At 37.4% G+C, this 24,610-nt stretch overlaps 1 pseudogene; it reads left to right on the forward strand.

Annotated features, from left to right (window-relative positions):
• The first annotated feature begins 311 nt into the window (after window positions 1-311).
• LOC113098795 (DENN domain-containing protein 2A-like) overlaps window positions 312-24,610 on the forward strand; it is a 30,229-nt pseudogene continuing 5,930 nt past the window's right edge.

A 24,610-nucleotide genomic window follows, 5' to 3' on the forward strand; every position in this document is an offset into this window, starting at 1 on the left:
ATGCTTCGGAAAAGCAAGCATATACTTTTCCACTTGATTTCTATTTAATCTCAAAGAGATCTTCTTCTGTGATTTTTAAAAGCGTCTGAAGGATCCACATGCTTCTTGATTCCAGCGTTCGTGTGGATGGATGGAATTTGTCCTGCGCTCTGTTTGGCTCCAGTCAACTTTTAAAGCAGGACACTCCGTCTCCACAGCTACCAGGCGTCCAATCGCTCGCCCAGCTGCAGATCAGTTCAGCAGTGGGGGGTTTGGAGGAGGAGAAACACTCGGATGGGAAAGAGGAGAGGGAGGGGGGTCCTGGCTTCAGGAGGGAGGGGTGGGAAAAGAGAATGAGAGCGGAGGAAGGCAGAAACACTGGAGAGAGATAAAGTTTGAGTCTATCTGAGCGACTGCTGCTTCTCTTCTGCTTGCAGGCCGTCTGCAGGATACACAGGGATCGGCTGGGAAAGAGAGGATTTAATCAGCCAGAGAGTGTGCTGGAGAAGGAAAAGAGAGGGAAGAGGGAGGAGAAGAAGGGAATAGCTGCTCAGATCATGAGAGTGGATGCCGTCTTTCCTGAGGTCAGATTTCACAAAATGAGAGACCACTGCACTCCTACAGGGCGCAAGCAACAGAGCAAGGTATGTGTGTGTGTGTGTGTGTGTGTGGGTTTACTTAACTATACTTTGGGGGGAAAATTGCTTTTGACTAAACCAAAATTACATTTGACAAAACCTCCCTCAGTGGTAAAAATTAAAAAGAGTAAATAATGCTGTTTTTTAATAAAAAAACAGAACAAATACAATTAAAATACAAAAATAGTTTGTAAAAATATTATAAGATGAAAACAACAACAACATAAACTTTTTATGGGTAGTCTGTAGTTATTGTGTGACGAAACCCCAAATTATGTTTGACAAAACCTCCTTCAATGCTCAAAAAAAAAAAAAAAAAAATTTAATCCTAAAAATAAAAAGATAAATGAAACAGACATATGTAAAAAATAAATAATGCATTAAAAAAAAAGTACAAAATAAATTCAAAAGAACTTTTTAGGGGTGGTCTGTAGTTATTGTGTGACGAAACCCCAAATTATGTTTGACAAAACCTCCTTCAATGGTAAAAATTACCAATATAATGTCTTTTTTTTATTTTTATAAAAAAGATAAATAAAACAAATACAATGAAATACACATTGTTTTTGAATATTATAAAATGTAAATAAATAAATAAAAACTTTTAGGCACAATCTGTAGTTATTGTCTGACAAAACCAAAATTATATTTGACAAAACCTCCTTTAAAAGTAAAAATGATTCAAAAATAAGTAAGTAATGTAAGTAATGTTTTTTTTATTATTCTAAAAATAAAACTATTAATAAATGTATTAAAAATACACAAAAATTATATACAACTAAAACTCATTTTGTCTTAGTCTTTATCCATTAGAATTATATATATATATATATAAACAGTTTATTCTATTGTCATTTAAAAAGCTAAATACATGTGTATAATATGTGTATTGTTTGCACTGATCTAATAGATGAAGTTTGAAGCAGTGCACAGTAGTTTTGTAGTAATTGTAGTTAGAGTTAAACTAGTAGTGAGAAATGTGTGTTCATTGGTGCATTCTTGTGTAAAGAAGCGAGAGAGCTGATAGATAGAGAGAGAGCGTGATTGAATAAGTGCTGCAAGTCATTTCAGCTCTGCTTCTCTGGACGGCTGAAAGTAGAGAGATAAACTAAAGCAATTCAGCCAAGCTCTATATGAAATATCCAAATGTGTTTGGCATCTTTAATAACAGTCAGACTGAGAGTTTCGGTGTCCTCTCAAGGCATGACTTCATAATTCACAAACTATGGAGTGCTGGACCTCTGGATTCATTTTACAAAGCGATTTTATATCTATATTTGGTATTTCATATCAGAGAACACATTGTGAGTGGGATATTCCCGTCTCTGCTGGTTCATGTGACTCACCCTCATGTTTTTATTTGTAACTGCTGTTTAGGACTAAAATGTTGTTGTTTTTTCCTAAAAGGGATAAGGAATACCCATAATCCCATAGTCTTTCCAATACGACGCATCAGAAGCAAACTTCTGTTGGAGTTAATGTGACAGACTGCAGAGATATTGAGGCCCGAACAGAATCATCATACTTTTTAAACAGGGTTTTTGGGCTGATTTCGGTTCAGTTTAAACGTGATTAGATGAACTACTTCCTGTGGAACTTTATCAAAATAAACAATCACAAAGCAGGCCTCATTCACACAAATAAATAGTAATTTCTGTGTAATTCATGAATATAATTCAAACTATTTTTATGTACATTTTCAGATGGAGTTTACATTAAAAATGGTTATTTTATGAATGAAGCCCAATTTGTGAATGCTGAGGTTTTTTTTCAGTTCTGAGTGGTTGCCAGAGCAGAGAGTGTGTGTAGCAAAGGATTCTGGGTAAGGAGTGTTTGATGGGGTGGGTTGTTTGGCTCTGGTCTGTGACTAATGGCTCGCTCTAAATGACTCTAATAAAGGATGAGTTCAGAAAGAAAGCCTGCAACTGAGTGAGCCGACAGGAGGACATTTTTCCTCTGCGTTGTTTATTGGAAACCTTTGGAACTGAATGCAGAACTTGGTTTTTGGTGGCGCTTACCTTTAGAAAACACTTCTGGAGTTGTTTTTAGGATGTTGTAGGGCCCTATGAAATCGTAAAATTTTTTCCAAATTAATTTTTTTCCGTTAATTTTTTTCTGGTTTACCTTTTTCCCCACTTAAATAGTTAAATTCAATTTTAATAACCAAAAAGCATGTCTAATTAATTGAAATCATGAAACTTAAAATATTAAACAGCGGTTTATAAAAGTGTAACAAAAATAAATAAATTCTTAAGGCCCTATGAAAAGTTTTTTTTTTTTTTTTTTTTAAATTCAGCTCTCCACCAAATATATATATATATTTTTTTACTAAATATTAATAATCAAAAGCAATAATAATTGTTTTTCTTTCTTTTTCATTTTTTTTTGTCTAGAAATACTGTATTGTGTATTTACATATTTTTTGCTAAATAAATTCTGGTAAATATTCTTACAAAAAAAAAAATATATATATATAATAAAGATTTTATCAGTAGTAGTATAATTATGTAGTATATTAAAATATTAGTATTAGTAGTATAATCAATAAATTATATGTAATCCGTAAAAAAGTCTGAATATGAGTATTTTTAAATGTAATCTAATGGCAAATTCTTAATTTTTGGAATCTGATTACATAATCCAGATTACATGATATCAGTTATTACCTAGTTGTGCTTATGGGACAATCACACTAGACTTTAAATATGTAAATTTTTCCGGACGCCGCTACGAATAGGGGTAAGATATAATGGTTATCACAACATGGATTAATGTGCTTGTACTGTCTTTTGTGACTGCGTTGAAAGCGTCTTATATTGTACTCTCTCTGTCTGTCTCTCTCTATATAAATATATAAACTAAGCAATAAAAAATTATAAAACATGTCCTCATTCAAATTTACCATCTGTTCCTGTTTCCATTGACACTGCGAACCATAGCAGCTTCTTTTTTATATATATATTTATAATCTTTCAAATATGTAACGCAAAATAGGATGCTACGGCTAAAATTAGCACTTCCTTCATTTTTTAATATCTGTACAGAGAGGTCATGCAGTGACGTATTGATCTTCTACTGGTCACACGTCTTCACGTGATGTGAATTCACAGGTCAGAGTTCACCAAACTTGAACTTTGGAACGCAGCAAAAAGCTACATTTTTCGCATGAGCTTGCGTTTCCGGTCTGATGCATTCGTATGCGTATGAATGGAAGTCAATGGAATGAAAAGTGCAGTGTGACCGTCTCTTTACAGGAAGGTCTCCTCACTGCTGTAATGACCTGAGCTCACTGTCTCCAGGGCAACAGCTGTAGAATGCTCCCTGCGGTGCTTCTGAGGGAATTCTGGCTGCTCAGGATCCCGTGAGCTCGCGGGCTTTGTGTTCGAGTTTAAGGGAACGCACCACAGATGCTGTGATTACTGACCTCCAGCCCTTTCTTCTCCTTCCCGTCTTTCTCCTCTGTAACCCTCCTTCTTTTATAACTCTTGGGATTCCAGCCCCCACTCCTTAAGGAGCCGTGCCTGCAAGCTGTCGCTCCGATGCCGTCTCTGTCAAGGTTCAGTGGTTTCTGTAGCACTACAAGAGAAGGGAAAGACAGAGCATACTTCAAGGTTGTAACAGCCAACGAAGGCTTTCAGGAGCTTTAGGATTCAGGAGAAGGGAATAAAGTGTTTACCTAAATGCACTAGCAGTTTGAAAGAAGAGTTCACCTAAAACACAAAGTTGTGTCGTTGTTTACTCATAATGCAATTCCAATTTTTTAAAGAATTTCAAAATCTGTCAAGCTCCAAGATGACAAAGAAAGTCCACTGTATTTCAAGCCTTCTGAAGTCGTACACTAACCTTTTGTGTAAAATAGTTCAAAGTTAAAGTTGTTATCATCGTAGGTCTCAAATCTCACTTATGAATAAACCTACTTTGCCGTAATCCCACATGAGAAGCAACCACCAATGGCATTTAATATGGTGCAACACTTGAAAAACAGATGAAATATATTTCGATGTAAGTTGGCTATGTTAGTCTGTTCCTCACAGAAAGTTATGAAATTACTTTGGAAAGCTTGGATATATAGTGCACAACTTGCATGGACTTTTTAGAGGTTGACTCGCCATGTTCACGGCACATTTAATATAACATCCTAGTAAACATTCTGTACAATATCCCCTTTCGTGTTTGACAGAAGAGAGAACTGGGTTTGGTAAGACATGTGGGTGAGTAATAAGTGACAGAATTAAAATTATGGGGTGGACAATCATAAAAAGAGGAAATGTAGTCAAAAGATGCACTTCATTTCATCCATCAACCGCTAAAAAGTTCAATTTGCATTCCTCAGGTAACGTTGTTTTTATGTCTTAATGGCAAACCTACAGATTAGGACGTGTGATTTGTTCAAAGACAAGGGGCCATGTGATGTGGAAGTGTCGTGGCGTTTGTGAAGATGACAGGAAGGAACGAGAAGGAAATAAAAAAGAGAATGTGGGCGAGGCCGAGTAAAACAATCCATTCTTCTCCATCTGGAACGTGGGATGTTTCTTCTTCCTCTCCTAGCGTGGGAGGTTTAAAATACCTCTTTACCTTCTAAAACTCTTTAATAAAGCCTTCTTTCCTTCTCTCTTTCGCTGATTTAAACACATCCAATCTGCAACCAATTACAGCGCTTTGGAACCAGCAAACCATCCAAGATGTGCAGCCTAAAGCTACTTTCATATGACTTCAATGAGGCATCATGCTCCTTGTTACTGCATTTCTTACTAGACTTTCAACTTCGCACAATGTTTGCATATCAGCTTTAGGAAAAGAGGACTGGTTGCGTAACATCCCTTCATTCTTAAAATGAATGAACAAGCTACTCAAAGTACAAGAAAATAAGACCCAGACTTACGGATTGGATTTGCTTAATGTCTAATGAAAATTGTGGTTCTTAACGAAACCCCAGTTGAGATCCTGGCAGGGATAATGTCATAATGAAAATAATGGCTTATAATGTGAGTATGTAAAGACCTACGGTAAATACAATCTGTCTAGCACACCGGACCTGCCATGTTCACTCTTTAATGGAAGGGTATCATTAAGTCATTCATTTTAAATTCAGCACGACTGACAGGTTCATGTTTTTCCTTCACTCATTGCCTGAGCATCAAAGCTCTTCGTACCTGTCAGAGATGTTTCAGGTAATGCGAGTTACACGTTTCGGAGATTTCACACAATGCTTTAGTTGTTACAGTCGTCCTCAAACACACTGCCTGGTATGTACATGTACAGCCTTGATAACTAATCTTGTATCAGGTTCCCACTTCAGAAGAATACCCTTTCTGCATTACTATTATTATGAAAGCATCTTGTTTGAGTCTTTAGAATAACAGGGTCATGTTTAGTTGTGCAGAAAGTCTTGGGAGATTCATGTGCATATTTTCTTACACTGTCTGACTATGAGCTTTGTTGCAGAAAAAATGAATCTCAAGAGTTTCACGACAAGGTTTCCCTTCTAGACACTACTCATTTCAGGACCTTGAAGAGTGTAAGATGTTTGTGTTGGGAAAGTTGCAACGGAACATTATCAAATTGGAACTGAGGGCAGAAGATGTGGAATAAAATTGGTAGGAGTGGTTTGGATAACTGATCTCATACTAACCAACTTGGCTCTCAAAGAGCGTTCTATGAAATGCGCACAATGCCACAATCGTCTATGCCAGGGAACAATCCTACCCTGACAATCATGGAAATATCTGTGCTCTAACACCCGGAGATGCATTAAAGATCAGGTTTGCAGAGGAACACACAGTTTCCCAGTTTCTGGCTCTTCTTGTATTACAAGGGAAAACCACAGAATTTCCAAAGACCGTTATTTTTTCTGGGAGTCATGTGGCCGAGCTTCTGTTTTCATCCCTGTCAGCTGAAAGACTTGTATCTTTGAACTTTGGAAAATTTCATAGGAAGGATGAGATCGTTGAGAGGTCACCGTGTTTGGTCCGATCGTGATAAGACGATGCATTTGAACAGAATCCTGAGGATGCAGAATGAAGAAAGAGATGACGTTTGGAGGTCGTGGTTTTTGGAAGATTTACAATCTTTACCCTGAATCCACTTGACATGGATATCCTCAGCTGTAAAATGCTTTGGCAACTGATTTGAGTGCAGTTGTCTTGGTCTCCTGTAGGAATTACAATACTAATCTTTGATCAGGGTGGTAGTCCTCGATCGGTGCAACTCATGGTGGAACTTTGGCTGCAACTTTTACTCCGCTCTTGGTTTGACTCGAAGCCAGATCTCCAGTTACACTTCCTGTTTTCCCTCACGCTTCTGTGGTTCCGCCTGCTCATTCCCACAGGCTCTACGCGCCTCAGTGCAGACAGATTCCTACAATTCCCTGCGCTATTCCCATTGGAGCACTGCGTGGCGAGAGCTTGGGAAAGTCCTCTTCCGGAGTCAATGATCCACCAAGCAACAGAGCCTCTCTCCTCCTCTCTATTTCCCTTCTTTTTTGCCCTCCGCTCGCTCTCAAAATCAACATTTCCAGAGTGAATGTAAACCAAACCGCCAGAGTGATGGAGTCTAAACGAAGGTCTGAAAGTTTTCACGACCTTCAGTAACATTTGGAAACGCATACATTGGTTTTCGTCTTCAGATCAAAATCAGATGGGCTCCTTCATGATTTGAGGCATGGATATTTATTGAGACTTCTTTAATAGATGATTTTTCTTCTTCTAGAGAGGTATACGATGACATGAAGCAACAATGGGGACTTTTGTTGACTTTCCGCCCCCTCTGGTTTTTAGAGTCTCAAACGCTTCTCAGCTTTGCCAAAATACTAAAACCTGTAACCTAAACACTGAAGCATAGCATAACTCAAATCCTCTGGTCTTAAGTCATATCCAGATCTCTCACGTTGCATTGCAGGCTTCTTGGCAGTCCTGACCACAGTATGAGACGTGGAGATCTCTCTCGGGGAGACACGTGTGAGATTATTGGGATCTTTTCTAAGAGAAACAGAAAAGTAAAAGTCTCCAGTTACGCTTTGCTGACTATAGGAAAAAGAGTTGAGACACGAACAAGATCTCATTGGTGAATTTTCTTTCCTGAATTTCCTGAATATCTTTGATTGCAGAACAGAATATCTTAGCACATTGTGAGACATTGTCGAGATCTGTTTTAAAACCCCCAGAGGAGACACGTGTGACTTTACTGGGGTCTCGTTCTCCACAGATTCCACTTCCTGTTATCTCCCATCCTGTGTGGCTATCTGTCCACGATGTCGCCCCTTAGCTAACACTTGCATAAACAAGAAAACAACAGTTTGTCATGCCGTTTTCTCCCTTGAGGTCTACAGTGTCACGCGGTTGGTCATGTGGTTCTGTCCTAAAACCATAATTACAACTTCCACGGTCTCACTGTGCTCGTTTGACCCAAGCAAATGTAAACAATCATCATCATCATCCTCCGTGTCTTGGAACAGTATCATTAACAAGCTATTTGATGTTATTGTAATGCTTTACAATCCCAACACCGCAAAGACAGGGAACATATTTGCACAAAAAATCACAGTGCGATTCTATTTGGAAGGCACTGATAGGGGAACGCAAACATACACGAAGGCATTGTTTACTATATCCTTAACACATCCTGTCTCAGTCTGAAGTTGGCCTAGAACTGTTCCCGTCTGAAGCTTGTCCTCTCCCACAGAGGATAACAATGGCAAAGCAGTAAATGTAGCATGTAGTGCTCAAGTCTACTGTGTGTGTGTGTGTTTATAGACATTTATACAGTGGCCCAGTAGTGCACAACACAATGGAAACAAGCCTTAACACAACAAATTTTGCACAACACAATGGAAACAAGCAACGACACAACATCGTAACACAATGAAATTAGTCCTATGCATTGCATTTTGGAGAACTTTTGTTATGCACAACTGGGCCTCCGTAGTTATGGGTGGGTGCCAAGGCATTGCTATTGGTTATTCAAAATTGGGAAAAGTTGATGATTTACATCAGGAAACATCACTGGCATAATACAATTTTTTTTGCAGTTTTTACCAGTTTGTTTTGGATGGATGCTGCTGATTGGTTGCCAGAGTGTTAACTGGGTTTAACGGATTGTTGCCATGCTAGGGTGTTGTGAGTGTTTTCTACGGTGATGCTAAGGTTTTTCAATGCAATGATATTTGTTATGCTGTTACTGTATGTTTGCTTATATGTAAAGGTGATTCCCAGGGTATTGTTGGGGTTTAATGGGCTATTACCATAGTGTTTCTGGGGTTTTATGGGTAGTTGAAGTTTTTCAAAGTAATGCTGTGTGGTTTCTTGTGTGTTTTGGATGGTTGCTATTCAATCCCATAGGAATCTCAGCAGATTCTCCTCAGAATTCTGCAGGTTTTTACCCCAAAATCAATGCAAAGAATGCAGACAGTGTAGCAGTTTCATGCTCATTCTGTTTCATTTAAGTTCCAGAAGGTGGTTGTTGTTTTTTTGCTTCCTTAATTAGTGATCCCCAGAGTTTTTTGGCAGACTTCCTGAGTCTGTTCCGGTTGGTGTCAGCAGAATCTAAACCTACAAACAGGAGAGACAGAATGAAGTGTAAACGTGTTTGTGCTTTGGCTTCGGACTCTCAGTATCGGCGACGGCCAAGCTGTCCTCTCTCTGTGGAAATCACACATCTATCTCTCGGTTTCTGAGAAGTGCAGGGAGCATGATGTCATCAGTTTGAGGGCCCTCAGGGCCACAGCCGAGCGAAGGCTTTATGAGAAGCAGCTGTGAGGAGGAGGAGAAACCCAGAGTTAAAGCTGGCTCTCAGGTCATGAGTGCTGAACACCAGCGTTCGTGACACATCACAGACTGAAAAACATTCCATTGAGAGCCATTTCATCACTGCGCTACATTCAAAACATAAAACCATCAAAATAAGTCATTATTTCTTCACCCTCATGTTGTTCCAAATGACATTCAATAAAGATAGACTAAAGCTCTCAATCTTTCAAAAGAAAGCATTTCATTTACCTCAAGCAAGTCAAGAGTGTCCACAGCTCGTTAGTTCACTAGAGAAACAAAGTCTAGAGAAGAGCATTCCCTGAAATATTATACTGTGTACTCATTGTATTTTACTTTACCTGTTACTGATGTCTTAATTAATGCATGTTTAATGCATGTTTAAAAGGTATGACCACCACGGTGTAAATGAATATATTTAAACAACAAATAGACATTTTATCATTCATAATTTAATTTAAAAACGACATTGTGTTGCATGCAATGTTTGCACACAATATTTCAAGTGGAGTGTTGATTATTAAATTTAAAAATAAACAGTAATTGAATTGAAGTTAATTGGTTAGTTGTAACCTTAGAGTAATGTAGAAGGGCAGCCTATAGTTTAGAGCAGAAGATTTTATTAGAATTGAAAATGTTATCATAATTGAATTTATTTAAAGAAAGAGCAATTTGTTCAGTAAACCACTGCTTATTATGATACTAAACTGTGACGTCAAAACTGAGGTACGTTGCAAACCATCATGTTTGTGTCCTATTACACCCCTAATGTTTATTATGCTTTTTTGTCTATTGTAGCTTTATAAATCACCATGCACTCATGAAAAACAGCTTCTCAAACATTCACCCTAACATTTCCTTCAGTCTTCTTCTGAAGAAAGCAAAGGTTTGGAACAACATGAGTGTGAGTGAATGAAGACAAAAGTGTATTTTGGAACACTATTCCTTTCATTGAGCACTCAGACCTGTGTTTGTAAGTCACCATGCGAGATTCTGGAACGCTCCCGCTGACGTCATGTAGGAAAACTGTGGATTTGACCTGCCCTTTGTGAATCTGACCCATTGTTTGCATGTGTGTGTTCATGAATACGTGCTGCATGTCCCATATGAGCCCCTCTAACAGTCCGGCTCCGCTGCAGGGTTTGGCTCACTTGGCTAGATGAGAGCAAGAGAGGAAAAAAAGATACGATTTATAGCTAAACGCAGATGGTCTTCGATTTCCACTAGGTCACCTCACACACATCGTTCCACTAATATAATGCTGATTTGCACAATAAATGAAACTAATCTGGATTCTGGGAACAACTCAACACAAAAACACTTATGTCGACTACCCATTAGCTTCTATAGATCTGAATTCAAGTTATTATTAGTGCTTTAAACAATGACGCATTTCTTTTTACAGTTATCTAAATGTCCAGCTTTGCAGTCTTTTGCAGCATTTTATTTGTTGCAGCTAAATGCATCATCATTGTGACTAACACATTTCAGAACGCACTGATGCACAAAAACATTTACATAGAAGTGTTACAGAATCATAATCGTAATGGTTTCGCAAGAGGAAAGATTCATTTAAAAGAGTGGTCTTAAAAATTTAATCAGGTTTAAATTTTATAATGATAATAATTATTATTATTGCTTATTATTATAATTAAATGAAAATTATTTTTATATAATTTATTTTATTTGCACATTTTAATTATTAGTTTTTAATTGCATTTACTATTTATTTTATTTTATTATATTTTACTTTATTTTACACATTTTAATCATTTCTTTAAAATTAAAAATATATTGTATTTTTATTTACATTCAATTTAATTTGTGTATTTAATTTCATTTGTATATTTATAAACGTTTGAGTTGGTTTGAGAGTTTGTGAGTATAACAAAATAAGCACGCAAACCATCTGTAACTGACATGTTTACTCTGCGGCAGTTATCGCACAAACTAAAAGCTTTTCTGGTCCGCGGGAAGGAACCTTTTTGTGCATTCTTAAAGTTAATAAGCGCAGATTGTGTCCCCTCTTCCTCAGTATCTGTTTTGTGTGTCTGTGGGATGATAAAGATCTGCTGTTCAGGGCACCGTCCTTCACTTATAAGATCTAATAATAGCGTTGCATTAGAATCTAAAAGCATTAAGGAATCTTGGGCTTCAGGAATCTTGCATGAGTCTCCTCTAGTTTGATCCAATCATCTTTCTGTTCAGAACAATGAGCCTCTTGTCATCCAATCGGCTGATGGGCATCAGGTCAGGGGGCGGGACAGGTAAAGGTCCTTCGGGTCATATGGAGTTTTTTATTGGCCGGAACAGATGGCTCACTTTCTGCATGTCATGCTTTATCACACAGAGGTCACGTTTAACAATAGTGAAGAGAGCAAAGACACTGAAAAGACCCTAAAATAACAGTTGTAAACACAGCTACTGCTAGATTCACTGTTTGTGGCTGTGGGGATGAGTTGGCTGTTAGTGGTGTTTACTGAGCTTCTGTTTGCTCATACTTAAGGTCCGTAATCTGAACAAACTCTTAACAGTATGTATGAATCTATTCAAATCATATAGCTAGTTCATACAGTTGTTAAATGATGTTTAGGTGCTATTTAACACCTGCTCTTGCCCTGCTATAGATTATTGATCTACACTTTATCCCATGCTAAAACTTTGGCTATTCACTTTCATTTCTCTTGATCTTTGCATTTTCAGAAAGAGAAAGAGAAAGAGAGGGGGAGGGAGGAGGGGAATGCTGATGTTGCTCTGCAAAAGCACGTGACTCGACACACACACACACACACACACACACACACACACACGCACACACACAGCTGAAAATCATTTAGGATTGCAGGTCCGCTGAGAGAGAGAAAAGATAGAAAGAAGGAGAAAAAGAGAGCAAACAAAAGAATAAAGATAGATAGAAAAAAAATAGATGGACTGATGAATAGTTTATAATAACATGATAATAGCATTACATGATAACATTTTTATTTAAATAATTAAATTTAAATAATTTTGTTTTAATAAGAATAATGATAGTAATATTACATACAATTTACATAACAATTTGAATTTTTAATAGTTTATTTATTTGTTTTTATTTAATGTACAATTTCAGTTATTTTATCCTATGTGGGAAATACTTGGTAATACTTAGTTTTATAAATAAAATCTTAAGTCAGAGTACTATTAATATTTAATGATGTATTAGTATTAAATATAATTTAATGTCAATTATTTTATTTTATTTTTTCTCTGGCAGTTTTTCTGCAGTTTAGTACCAGCAGTTTTGGATGGTTTACATGAATTGCTAATCAAAATAAGATGACTCACCACACCAAAGTGTGAAACTCCACAGCACAACAATGCTCTCATTATTGCTCTTGGCTGATGCTCAGAAAAACACTCATCCACAGATAGATCAACACATTAGCCGCATTTCCACTGTTGGGCCAGTGCGAGCCAGGGCTTAAAGCGGGCCGGGCGGGGCTCATAGCCTCGGGCCAGTAGCACGAGGCCAGAATAGCGCAGGGTTTCCACAGAGGAGCTTGAAGCACCGCTGCACGTCACTAAAACACGCCCTTTACACGCCTCTCAGAACAACGTCATGCAACCTCATTATTTCACCAACAAAGAGAAGTTATCAGAAAACTAAGAAATAAGCCACTGGAACATGCGCGATCACAAAACAAACATAATAAAAGCGGCCGTTTGTTTGCATGCTTTGTTATATATTCAAATTCAAAAGCATCGATGTTTTAAATATAGAATTGATTTAATTTATCAGGACTCAAAATTAATCACACATAAATACACTTATTACTATTTTATTTATTTATTTATTTTTAACGCTTATGAAAATAGCCTGCTTATTCAGTCGAGTCTGTTTCTGTTTATTAGACACAGTAGCCGTCACATTTAGAATGAATGATAATATCTCTATTTTTCTAAAAACTCCCGAACAAAAAACATTATTAGACTATATTCTTTTATGATAGGCAACGTGAGAAAAACTCTCGAGACGAGGCTTGTGACAGATAATATAAGTTACTTAATAAATACACGACTGTGATAGAGAATAAGAAGCTGACGTCTGATTTCTTCAAGATGTCATATTTTACCATGTTTACTATGGTAATATGTTTAGCGTGCATATCTTTTTCATGGCTTATAAATATTTCTGCCTTGTACGGTGATTTTAATCCACATTGGATCAAGTTATTTCAAACACTCTCTGCTGACTGAAAGAGAGTTTTCAGCTCGACTTATTTAAAAAAGTGTTTAATGCTGGTGTTAAAGCTGTTATCTTTCTGAAATGATCCTCAGCGCAGACTCTCTATTTTTATAAAAGCTCCGAACAAAAATCATTACTAGGCTATATTTTGATGATATGCAACGTGAAGCTAAACTCTTGAAACGAGACGACAGATAAAATGTTACTTAATAAATACACAATTGTGATAGAGAATAAGAAGCTGACGTCTGATTTATCCAAGCGGTCTTATTTAACGTTTACTGTGTAAGTTAACGTTAATGTTTAGCGTGCATACTCTTTTACATCGCTTACAAATATTTCTGCCTTGTTTAGTGATTATAATCCACATCGGATCAAGTTATTCCAAACACTTGCTGCTAACTAAGAGTGAGTTTTGAGCTCAACTTATTTTAAAACGTCTTTAATGCTGCTGTTAAAGCTGTTATCTTTCTGAAATGATCCGCGCTGACGCTCTCCAGACACGGAGAAACTCCGCCTTTGTTCGTAACCCCTCCTCTAGCCCCAGCTGGCCCGCTTTGGCCCAAGGTTTTCGTCGGGCCAAAAAACCTGGCCGTTGGCCCCGAGGAAGCCCCGGCGAGGCACGATCAAGCCCCGGAAGTGACTGTGGAAACGCGACTGGCCCTGGCACGCACTAGCACGCCCGGTCCTAGCTCGATAGTGGAAACACGGCTATTGAGTATCACTGGTGACCAACGAAGCACCAGAGGCCTAATCGCCATGGAAGTCTTGAAATAGCACAATATGGTGACCTTTACATTATCTGAGCTAGAGAGGAAGGTTTTTACGGCCAGCTCCAGTGGTGGCAGAATGCTGGGAATGTGGGTTAATCGTTGAGCTCTTGCACATGTGGAATGGCACTCGCCGAACATGGAAACAGATGGGGTTCGTTTATGTTGCACCCCCTCTTGTGTCCCATGGACATTGTCATACTTCTGTTTGGCAGAACAAAAGAACAGACGCACACGTACATGCTTGACAGTCCTCTCCAAATGTGCTGGTTAAGTGGTAACACCTGTGGCGAGGGTCCAGATCCCTTGAAAACAGACCTGACTGCTTAGCACGTTCTTTATTGGGTGGTTGATAATTACTGGCTCATTTAAAACACAGAGAAAAGAAATAAAAGGTCACAGGTCACATCAAGTCAAGAATCCTTGTTTTTACCCATTTTTCTTGTTTGTTTGGTCTCCCTCTTTCGATATTTCAAACATTCTCCCATTAGTTCAGTTCACTAAATTGACGATTTCCTAAATGAAGCAAAATAAGCACTGTTTGCTTCAGATGGATATTTTTTGGTCTGGTGTAACTCTCTGACTATAGTCTTTTGTATTTGGGTTGTGAGTCATTCAGCTTCCAGGACTGAGTCAGCTGTTTGAGAAATGGATGACTGTTGTAAATGTACAATATTTCTTAACCACATAGAAAGTGAAAGGTATCAGATGCTGATACCATGCTGCTTTGATATTTACTATGGTGTTATATGAATACCATATTCAGATAGCATAATATGTGCATGGTAAAACCATAGCATATATCAATTAAACCATGATATAACCACAATAATTGTCCAAAATAACTATATTTATGTCTGTTTGTGTGTGTAGGATGCCAGCTGCTAGCACCATGACTGGCGGGAGAGCACTACTGCTCTGTACAAACACAGAGGACTGCATCTACCAATCAGCAAACGGGTAAGTACAACTAAGTGACCGAGTCTCTTTCTATTTCCTGCTAATTTGTTGTTTTACACAGTAATTTCTAGTGTTTCAACAAATGACAAGGTGTATGTCATACTATAGGTGGTATTACCTAATATAAGTCTAATATAGAAGTTGCTCCAGCAATTTCTATACAGTTTCCTTAGGATGACTTGTAGCACTTCTATTTGTGAGTTGCTTTGAATAAAAGTATCTGGTGAATAAATAGCCTAGATGTTATTCATAAGACATTTTAGTCCATGGTTAAGAAGTTTCCCAGCAAACAGACTGTGCCACATCCCTTATACACTAAACATGTCCGCTAACGTTAACACTGAAATACTTTATAAACATCCCCAGGTGGGATATTAAGGGTGGTTTTGGGACAAGCCTAACTGTGAAAGTTATTTTTACTGAGAGCTAATTAAACTCCTTTGGCACTGCCAACCCTTGGTGGTTTGGAATGCCACAGTGTGTTAGCACAAGCTTTAAAACCTGCAGAAAAATGAGTAAGCTCATTTTAATGAAGCCTTGTCGGTAAAGTGAGTATCTTCAGCCAGATCCTGAGCAAACATGGTCACAGTAGAGAAAACTCTGCTATCATCAAATGCTATTTCCTCTGGCTTACAATGTCCCCATCCCCAACCCCGTTAGATCATCTTGATGAGGAGACTTTGGCTTCTATCCTAGGTGATGATGGATGATGTACTATCCAAGAGTTTCAGCAGGCCTATTCCTGAAAGAGACAATCACATATTTTGTCCTACACACTCCTTGTTTTTCTCTTTCTAGTCTCACCCCCCTGTCTCTCCCTCTTCCCTCTTTCTCTTGCTTCTTCAGGGTTTTGGAGCTTGACCTACTTTTTCCTCTTGGCTGCGTTGAGCTTCATGAAATGAGATACATTAGCCAAAAAGAAAGAATAATAATAATAATAATCACAAGCCAAAAGAAAGCTGCTTACAGTTTATTAGAATTTTCTGAGAAACAACACTTTGTATTTGAAAAGGGGAATCAGTGTTTGGAGGGAAACTGGACAAGATATTCTCCTCTGAAATTCTGTGACGTTTAGCATACACACAGTTTGTAGATTCATATTTCCTCTGTTTGTTTGTTGGAGCAGTGTCATTGGATGGAGTCCAAGGATGTGTTTATGAGCCAGTTAAAGAAAGAGAAAGATGCACGACTGTCCCTTGAACTTTGCCCTGTTGGTGGAAGCTTGTTTGGTCAAACGTGCACAGAGGAGTTTTGTTTTCAGATGGACTTGAGGCAAAACCATAACCTTAAATTCATTGCACTGATGGTGATTCATTTGTGTTGTGAAAGGCTTGTGTTTTCTGTCCACAAAGGAAAGAAGACACACTGACTGCAAGTCCATCTGCATCTCATTTGAACTTTTTTTGAATTTTAAAAACGTATTTTAATTCATTGTACAATTAAATGTCTAGACAACGCAATTAATACCAAATTGGAAACTTTGAACATTTATGGTTCATGCTGAATACTGTCTAAATAAGTAGACTGGTTCACATATAATTTAGTGGTTGCGAGAGATTTTGGTAATTGGTAATGTAATAATGTAATTTTGAATGAATGATGCTGTGAAACGTGACCTTTAAATGCACAGACTCTATAATTTCTATCTAATCACTTAATGACTGTCAGACTCTCTTGATGTCTCTAGCATTTTTCCTGTGGTCTCTTCAGGCTCCACTGCTGTGGATTGAAGCTTGACCAGGCCCAATCTGTGGTGCTTCAGCGGCCAGACCTGTGTGGGGTCGGGGACAGTGTATCTTCTCTGAGCAACATCAGCCGAAGCCCAGGAGACACCATCATGCTCGCCCATAAGAGTCCCTCCAGTCCTCAGTCCATTGAAAATGGTCTGGGTGGTTGCAGCAAGTCCCCCAAGAGTCCCTTAGGACTTAAAAGCACTGCCAGCATTCGAGACAAGATATCCCGGTGGGAGGGTAAAACAGAGACCACTGGGTCAAACACCCAATCAGTGGGACTGAAGGAGATGGAAGTTGGAAAGAAGAAGGTACAACCGGAAGTACAAAGAAAAGACAGTAAGCGACTTTCAAACTGGGAGAGACAGAACTGTGGCAAAGAGAATGGGAGTAAGTTTGGAGAACCTTTGAACACCTCGGAGGGACCTGTGAAGGAAAAGGAATGGATTTTGGACAAAGCCCCATTGGGGAAAACAACAGAAACTGGTCAGGACAAAAAGTTGGTGTTGACACACATTAAAAAACTTGAGCAAGCGATGAAGGAGACTCCTTCCAAATCGTCCTTGTCTATGCCCGGTAATTATTTCTGCCCAGCTTCAAAAGAGGAGCAGGAAGAAGCAGAGAAGAGGCCCGCAGAGCCAATCTTTGGGACTCTGGATGTTGGGAGATCCGGCAGCCGAATTCGAAGTCGGGACTCTGAGAACGTCTACAGTGAACCTGGATCTCCTTCCATTAACCCTTTGCCAAAACCCCAAAGAACCTTTCAACACCACACACAGACAAATAACCCTGCGGCCATCCACTGTTTTGTCAAGGGTAAACGAAATCTCCCCCCTTTACCTTCCATCCCTCCCCCACCCCTTCCATCCTGTCCTCCACCTCAAGGGATCTGCAGAAGACTATCCGGACGAGCTCGAGACACTAATAACAGGTAAGAAGACTGATGTTTGTTGGCAGTGTCACTTTAAGAATGAGCTGAAGAACTGGATTGCATCTGGTGCATTTGTACTTCACTTGTATATCTAACAAATAACAAAGTCCTCTTAGTATGCCAGCCAATCTATTTGGTGCCCATCTTTATGTTGTCTCTGGGCATCTACTTCCAATCTTGCACAACTCATGCAATTCCTATCTCAAATGACTGAATACTCCAGAAGTCTCGGCCAAGTAACCAATACAGTCTGACTAAAATTGTATCATAAATATAGATTCTTTAGCTCAAAGTAAAATCAATCATGTGCATAAAGACCAAGTAATTCTTTTCTAGTACCTTGTCTATGCCTTATAATATCTCAGCCTTATGCGAGGACTGTTTAATGAAGCATCAGTAGCGCCTTTCTTCAATCCACCTTTCATAGTTTTTTGATGCATTACTTTGAAAGCTTAATAGATCCATACAGTGAATTTGTCAAGATTTAAAAAACCTATAATTGTAGTGCAGCTATTCCATGCATAGACATGCTAGCTGGAAAACGGCACGTGGGTTGAAGAAAAAACCTCACAAAATTAGTAGCCTGCTGTCTGATTTTTATGTCACACTAATAAATCTTTTGAAACCAAGACTCCCCTAAAGGATTACCATCAGTCTTTATGGGGATGCTGTTTTAACAGTAGCATTTATCAGTCTAGTCCTTCTATGAAAAAACTTTTGGTATTGTGATGCAATCTTAATCTTGAGGCTTGGGGGTTGAGGGGGTCTGTTTTAATCCAAGATTATGCCAAAATCCAATCATTTAAGGAGTGTTGTTCCAGTGAACCTTCAGTCCTTCAATTTCCTGTGGACTTAATTGGTTCCTTCTTGATCGTTCTCATTCTCTTAATGAAGTTTTTTTCTGTTGTTGTTGTTGAACCTGCAGGAAGTCCTACGAGTTTGAAGATCTTCTACAGTCGACATCAGAAGGTTGTCGAGCAGATCTCTATGAGCTATCTAAGCTAGGCCTCACTCGCACTTTATCAGAGGAGAATGTCTATGAGGATATCCTAGGTAACACAATGCATTGCACCACAATGGTACCAAGTAACCAGGCTGACTGCACCTGACAGAGCAATTACCCAGAAGCCTAGGAGCTTGAAACGTTAATAAGGACCAAACTGAGACAATGCCATTGCAAACATTGGTGTTTCTTTACTCAACCTCACCAGTGGTACTCTATGTTTGGGTTACCCCACATTAGTCTTCTCCACAGCAAAATCTGAGGTCTTATCCGTGGCAAGAAAAAAATTGAAATCGATTGGACGCAGGGCCTTGACATCAACAACAAAAGATTTGGGGAGGCCTTTTTCTTGACCCAGTTTGTTATGTTGTCCTAACTATGTTTGGTTAGTTTAAAAGCGTTTTATTAGCATCTTCATTAGCATAGCATACCATCCGTGCTCTCTGCAATCCTATCAGACTTGTAACCTTTTTTTTTTTTGGTCATCATATCCCAAAAAGATGGAAAACCACAAAGCTGTAAATTATAGCTTTCTTATTGAACTTTGATTATCTGTGATTATATAAATCTCTAGTCTTACTAGCCAGACCAAAGTAAATTTGTCTGCGCAATCATCCTTCTTACTGGTAATGATTTATGTTGTGTCTAATTATATTATAACAACTTTTCCAATAATGGAAGGTTCACTATTGATCTTGAATTTCTCTGGCCGGTAGCAGTTTTTTTAATGGCTTTGAACGTGGAGCCTAGCGCATGTTCTCTTATGTTCTAGAACTGGATGTCCCAACATCATAAACTGTCTTCCCACCAGACACATCTGGTGGATGAATCGACATAACAGAGGCTTTCTGCATCTGTACAAAAACACCCTTCTTCCGCTCAAACATTTTTCTCATCCCCGTCTCTTTCTCTCTACCTCATTAATTCTGCGCACAAACCAAGACCGAATTCGCTATTAGTTTGTCTTCTTTTTAGTACTGCTGGTGATGCCACACACAGCTAATGAGGCTTGCATGGATTCCCTGGAAAACTTTCAAACATCTGGAAAGGAATACAAAAGCAAGCAAACACATGACGTCAGTATGAAATATCTTCGCAGAAAAGCAGGACTAAGTCAGGCAGTGTTGACAAGGCGAAATTAACAAAAATATGCCCACGTTAGCTAGCACCACTGACTATCAACAAACCTGATTTATGACTTGTCATTATGGAAGAAATAAAATGTGCTTTTATTTAATTGAAATCTAAACCAATTCTGTTTTGTTTGGTAGGAAACTAAATCTAAATCTATCTATCTATCTTTTTATTAAATCATGTTAGCAATATGCTACATCATGCTATTAAGAAGCTATCATATCCATCTAGTCTTCTTATGGCCGTAATTTGGTTTTCAATCACTCAGTATGGTTAAGACTCCTTTTTATGTAAATCAGAGATAGTTTTTCTTGTTTTATTGTCCGCCATCTATAAATCATCTCTCCTTAACGAAACACTGAATTGAGGCTTAACTGAAACAAAATGCTTAAATGCTAATCAACATCTAGCATTAGGGTTTTAAGCAATGACTGAGCAAGCAGCTAATATTCTTGTATGTATTTTCCCTCCCTAAGACCCACCATCGAAGGAGAACCCATATGAAGACATAGAGTTGGAAAGTCACTGTCTTAGGAGCAAGTATCCCGTTTCTTCTTCCCCTTCCTCTCCTATTCCAGATACCCCATCCAAGGTATTCCTACTGCTTTCCTGATTAATTGTTTCCACTCTAGAGCGAGTTCTCCATACATATCAGCATTCGGTACTGACATTTAAAGCTTTTTTAATCCCCAAAATTAAATGTGTCGCGCACCTGTACTTAAGGCCTGTTTACACCAAGGATGATAACTACAATGATAGGTATAAAGATTTAATAATCAATGAAATTCTAGGTGAATAATGAAGTTTGAAGTCCACAACTATAATGATAACAACACAGAGGAATTATGTCATTGGAATCAGTTTCAGAATGGTTTTTTATTTTATTTTTTTGATGATGGATGATAAAAACATTGACACGCCAATTAGAATCCATACTGCTTTAAAGGGCATATGCATTTAAATCGGTAGCTGACAAAGCTGTAACACTTACAAATAAACAACATTATCGTGAGTTATGTGGATGCTAATATAGTCATCATTCTAACTGTATATCGTTCTTGGTTAGGGTTAACGGTTAGCCTTTATAATGGAAAAAAAAAAATCTACTTTTCAGCCTCATATGGAAGCCCGTTTCTGCCACCGAATAAAAACATAAAAAAGGTCATTGTGTTTTGTATCGCAATTTCTGACTTTTTTTTTCCCTCACAATTTCAAGTTATAAGTATATAATTGCGTGATATAAATTCATAATTGATTGATATAAAGTTAGAATTGTGTGATATCTAAGTCATAATTGCTGATAATAAAATCATAATTGCTTGATATACAAGTCATAATTATTGATATAAAGTCATAATTGGCGTGATATAAAGTCAGAATTTGCGGGATTCCGTGATATAAAGTCAGACAATTGGCGTGATATAAGCAAGAATTGTGTGATATAAGTCATAATTGCCGTGATATAAAGTCATAATTGTGTGATTGTGGTGATATAAAGTCATAATTGTGTCGATATAAAAGTCATAAAATTGTGTGATATAAAATCATAATTGCGTGATATAAAGTCAGAATTGCGTGATATAAAGTCATAATTGCTTGATATAAAGTCATAATTGCTTGATATAAAGTCATAATTGCGTGATATAAAGTCATAATTGCTTGATATAAAGTCATAATTGCTTGATATAAAGTCATAATTGCGTGATATAAAGTCATAATTGCTTGATATAAAGTCATAATTGTGTGATATAAAGTCATAATTGCATGATATAAAGTCATAATTGTGTGATATAAAGTCATAATTGCTTGATATAAAGTCATAATTGTGTGATATAAAGTCATAATTGTGTGATATAAAGTCATAATTGTGTGATATAAAGTCATAATTGCGTGACATAAAGTCATAATTGTGTGATATAAAGTCATAATTGCTTGATATAAAGTCATAATTGCATGATATAAAGTCATAATTGTGTGATATAAAGTCATAATTGCTTGATATAAAGTCATAATTGTGTGATATAAAGTCATAATTGTGTGATTAAAGTCATAATTTGCATGATTATAAAGTCATAATTTGTGTGATATAAAAGTCATAATTGCATGATATAAAGTCATAATTGGTGTGATATAAAGTCATAATTGATGACATAAAGTCATAATTGCGTGACATAAAGTCATAATGTGTGATATAAAGTCATAATTGTGTGATATAAAGTCATAATTGGTGTGATATAAAGTCATAATTGCTGTGATATAAAGTTCATAATTGTGTGATATAAAGTCATAATTGCGTGATATAAAGTCATAATTGCTTGATATAAAGTCATGAATTGCATGATATAAAGTCATAATTGTGTGAATATAAAGTCATAATTGCATGATATAAAGTCATAATTGCTTGATATAAAGTCATAATTGCATGATATAAAGTCAGAATTGTGGTGATATAAACATGCAAACTGCGAGTTATAAAGTCAGAGCTGCGAGAAATAAAATTATAAAAGAAATAAAAATTTCTCAGATTTGCAAGTTTATATCCCACAATGCTGACTTTATAAATCAAATTGACTGAAATCCATTTATTCCACAGCTTTCCTCCAAGCCTGGTTTCTTCAGGCAGAATTCAGAGCGACGTAGTTTCAAGCTATTGGAACTGCGAAAGACCGGCAGAGATGGCGGCATTGCGTCCCCGTCACGGGTCAGCCCTCCATCAACACCCAGCAGCCCGGATGACACCCCGTGTCTGTCGGGGGATCCTTACAACCGACGGCGACGGAAAATTCCAAAGGTACGTCCAAAAAAGAGCCCAGTCAGTGTAATCCTTAACTTATCAGTGATTTATGGTTCTGGTCCACCCCTGACTGAGATGCTGGCCTATCGACATCCTTCCACTGCTAATAAAAATACAAGAAAAATGTGACAGGAGGATGAGACACCTAAGAATAATCTGGAAAATGAAGGAAAACGATATTTCCTTCAGAAATCCTTTGCGAAAGATTTAGAAGGCCTGTCTCTGATAAAGCAACAGCCATGAATGTTTTCTTTTTCAACAGATGGTGCAGAAAATCAACGGCATCTTTGAGGCCCGTAGGGGAAAGAAGAAGATGAAAAGGGTCTCACAGTCAACCGAATCCAGTTCGGGAAGAGGTTTGTGAAGGGAACATTATATATTAGATAAATTTAGACCTACTTTTTTCTGTTTAAAGGAACAATACATCCAGTTTGCTCACATTTGTCATTTTCTTTTACATTTATTGTTTATATATATATATATATATATATATATATATATATATATATATATATATATATATATATATATATATATATATATATAATTATTATATATCTATATAAATTATATTCTGCTAATTAATTTGAGATCCTTTTCATTGTGCAACCCAGAAAATTGGGTTATACACTTTTTTCCCCCTTTGTTTCAATCTTTTTTTTTTGAAATTAAATGTATTTGTTTACATTTTTTATATTTTATGTAATTTTTATATTTATTTATTTTTACTGTATTCTTTATAATTTATTCTTTAAAAAAATTATATATGTTTATATATAGAATTGTAAGAATGATAGTTTGTATGCATTGCATGAACCGTGAATAATAGTGTGATGACCGTATTTGTTGCACCTAGAGAGTTACAGTCTAATCCACATGCTTTGCATTGTGGGACAGTTCGGGCCCCAGCCACATGTGCGTCCAGTTAGCTTTATGGACACGTTTACAGTTTTGGGTCAGTTGTGTTTGACCCATTTTTCCAGAGATGATAGAATTATGTTACGGTATAGGATACACATGTGCATGAAATATGTCTCTGCGAATACCTGAATACTGATTTTCTAGTGACCTTTGACCTCTCTCTCTTCTCTGGTATAGTGACGGATGAAAACAGTGAGTCTGAAAGTGACACAGAGGAGAAAATAAAAGGTATGAGGTCCTGCAGACCTACAGTATGTCTTCATGTCAGTTAAGAATTTCAAGTTAACATTAAAGGAGTAGTTAAACCAAAAATTTGCTGAAAATATACTGACCCTTAGGCCAGCCAAGATGTAGATGAGTTTGAGCATTACATCACTTGCTCACCAATGGATCCTTTGAAGTGAATGGGTGCCGTCAAAATTAGAGTCCAAACAGCTGATAAAAACATGACGATAATCCACAAGTAATTCCCACAGCTGCAGTCTATCTGTTAACACACTGAGAAGTGAAAATCTGCACTCTTAGAAGAAAAGGTTCTGTAAAGAACCGTAAAAGGTTCTATCAGGCGCTACGTATTTGGAACCCCTAAAAGGTTCTATATAGAACCCCTTTTAAGGGTTCAATCAAAGTTTTTATATGGAAACTTTTAGGGGTTCATTCATGATTATTTATTTTGTCCTTTCCGCATTAAATATTTCATATAATTGACAAACATCAAGACCTTTAAATGTAAAAATGTAACCCACATAAAAAAAGTCAC

The sequence above is a fragment of the Carassius auratus genome, unplaced genomic scaffold (genome assembly GCF_003368295.1).
Source record: "Carassius auratus strain Wakin unplaced genomic scaffold, ASM336829v1 scaf_tig00216674, whole genome shotgun sequence".
In the NCBI taxonomy this organism is placed as follows: domain Eukaryota; kingdom Metazoa; phylum Chordata; class Actinopteri; order Cypriniformes; family Cyprinidae; genus Carassius; species Carassius auratus.